This window comes from Barbus barbus (assembly GCF_936440315.1).
Source record: "Barbus barbus genome assembly, chromosome: 17".
Classification (NCBI taxonomy): Eukaryota; Metazoa; Chordata; class Actinopteri; order Cypriniformes; family Cyprinidae; genus Barbus; species Barbus barbus.
The window spans coordinates 12422025-12425198 of NC_136745.1; positions in this window are offsets into that span (position 1 = coordinate 12422025).

Below are 3174 nucleotides of genomic sequence, written 5' to 3' on the forward strand. Positions count from 1 at the left end.
CTCGCCGGGGTGCTTTTTTCTCTAACCCATACTCTCGCTCTCTCTCCTCCACTTTCTCCATCCCTTTATCCTTTATTGTGTGTTTATCTCTTTTCCTGTCCCTTGCTCCCTGCAATCTAGCGCTCGGCGCAGAGGATTCGCCGTGGCAGGTTTCTCTTGTGTACACAGGCGCAGATGGGCGCAGAGGAAATGTTAGACTCGTATTAAGCAAATCTGTGTACGGGCCAAGACGTGGTTGTAATGCAGCACACGCAAGCAAACAGCAAAATTTATATGGTTAATTTAGTGTGGGATCCGTCTCTCTGGCTCTGTTCCAGAACTGGGCATGTTTTGAACACTGGTTCACGACATGGGTGTTCCCAGGTGGATTAGGTTAACCAGCTTTATTAGTGAAGTTGTGCTATAAGCATGAAAACTTGACTTAGCCTACTATTTTGAGTTTGATGTTAGCATGTTGCTAAGATAACAGGATGATATGCCAATACATACAAAATACAGTCTTTTAGTCTTGTTTTACAGTTAAAATATATGAAATCCTCAATTAAATTACTTGAGAAGCAACACAGCATAATGTTGTCTGAGAACTGGAGTGTATTTTGTCTTTTCTGCACTGGCAGATTGTTTTAATCATAAATGAATAAATGAACAGACAAAATACTGTAATATTACATTCAAGTTATAATGTGGTGTTGCTCAGGTAATTTCTTTTAAGGATGTTACATATATTTTACTAAAAAGCAAGTCAAAAACTAATAATTGTGGGGGAAACAATTAAAATATCTGAGAATCCTTGAAACAAGATAACTTGAAAAACAGCATGACAGAAAATATTAAGACTATTTTTAGAGAATACAAGTTTATTTTTTATGTATTTTACTGACAAGTAAAAAAGACTAATTAAAAAAAAGACATTTTACAGCATATTCAGAATAATTTGGTTAATTAACTTTTTTGTCTTGTGCTCAAGACTTAGACTTTCCATAAATCCTTGAAACAAGATAACATGACTTGAGAGACAACACTGCATAAGATATTAGTGTATGATTTCCGATAATACAAGTGTATGTTGCACTAGCAGATTTAAAACTCTTTAATACTCATTAAAAATACTTAAGTTTAAATGTCTTATGTAGTGTTGCCGGAAGGATTTTTAAATATGTTTATGGATAAGCAAATTAAAAAAGACTAATTAAAAACTCATTAAGAAATCATTTTTGCAGTATATGCACAATAATTAGGTAAAATAGTCATTCTTTAATTAGATTGAACTATTTTATCAGTTTTTAACAGTATTTAATTAAACATATTTATAATCATAATTATATGACATTATTCACTCACATCCTGGAAAAGTGTAGGCCTACTTTAAAATTTGACCAAAACAAGGTATTGTATCTTACTGCATTTCAGTAGCCTTCAAATGCTAAGTAGGAAGCTCGCTAGGTCTCGGAACAGAGCTAACACTGCTCTTCTGTCTATGCCTCCCAAAACTTTTCTGCAATGTGCATTTATTTAACGCATGGCTTATTTGTTTATTTTTTTAAAATATTGTAATGTGAATCACTGACACCCATGCCTTTGCTCTCCTCCTTCGATGTCACTCATTCTCTGCCTCCCTCTGTTATGGCTGGGCGGACGACACTGGCCCCCGATAACAATTAAAAAATAACAACAGCCATCATAAAGGCTGCCTGCTATTTCGACAGGCGCATCAATCCAGAGGCCCTCTCGTTTCTTCTTTTAATTAACCCTACTGATTGAGCGGGTGCGCTGCGTGGCTCGCTGACCTTGCCACAGAGGAGAAAACGTTGAGGAGCACGACGTCTGTTCAATCAGAGCGCACCCCTCTATGTTCCTCTGCATAATAGATCAGTTCAGAATCTGATTGTTAAGTCATGTCGGTGTAATCGAAGGTGCTTCTTGAGAATGCTAGATGAGATATGAGCACTTTAGCTAAGCTTTAATTTCTTCCAGAGAAGAGGAGGAGGAGGAGGGAGGTGAATGTGTTCAGTAGCCCTCATGCTCTAAAAACCCATCTGGAAGGAAGACGGAGGCTGCATCTGAACTGAATCAGTTTTTTACTTATCAGTAAAATGATTTGAATATCCTTAAAACAAGATTAATTTACTTACATTAGCACTACATTTGATATTAAAAGCAATGTATTTTTAATGTGAGTATTAAAGAGTTTCAACTAAAGCTAAAAAATCTACTAGTGCAGTAAGACAAAATACATTTGTGTTTTTTAAAAACAAGTCCTAATGTCCTTTACTGTGTTGTTTTATCTTGGTTCAAGGATTTTGTGATGATTTTTTGAAAGAAGACATTTTTTATTAATGTCTTAAGTTTTTAATTAATCTTTTTAACTTGTTTGTCAGTAAAAAATCCTACTTTTGAACTATCTATTCATCAAAGACTCCTGGAAAAAAAATGGGTAACACTTTACTTATGGCCTTTATGTGTAATGCATTATAAAAGGTTATTAAAGGGTATAAAGGGTATTTAAAGGGTAATAATTATAACCAAATTTAAAATGCATAGTGTTACAATGAATTAACTGTGGTTACAATTATTCAAGAGATTATACAAGGCATTGTAAGTTGCATTACAAGACATAATTAATTAAAACTACTTTTATAATGCAATATACATAAAGGCTTTAAGTATCATATCACAGTAAACTTTAAAATTGTTAATATATATATATATATATATATATATATATATATATATATATATATATATATATAGTTGTTTTTAATTGTTTCCAGACTAAATTATTAGCAACTGAAAAGTTACAGAAATGACATTATTAGTGCTGTCAAGCGATTAATCGCGATCAATTGTTTGACAGCACTAGAAATTGTCAAATAATTTTTACCTGCAATCTAAATAAAAAGGCTATTTTGATTATCTAGATAATGTTGTGATGACGTGTCATGTTTTTGAACAGACATTACAATGGGCTGCCACTTGCGGTCCAAGGGGAATAGGATTCTTGGAGGCAACGAATCTCGTATTTATACTACATACCTACTGAACATACTCCATCAACGGACCAGAAGTAAGTTCTCGATCGAATCCAGTATGAGTGCACCCATGTTCTCTCTCTCACTTCCACGGATGGACATGCACGAGAGCGAGGAAAAGAAAAGAGATTGAGAAAAAAGCATC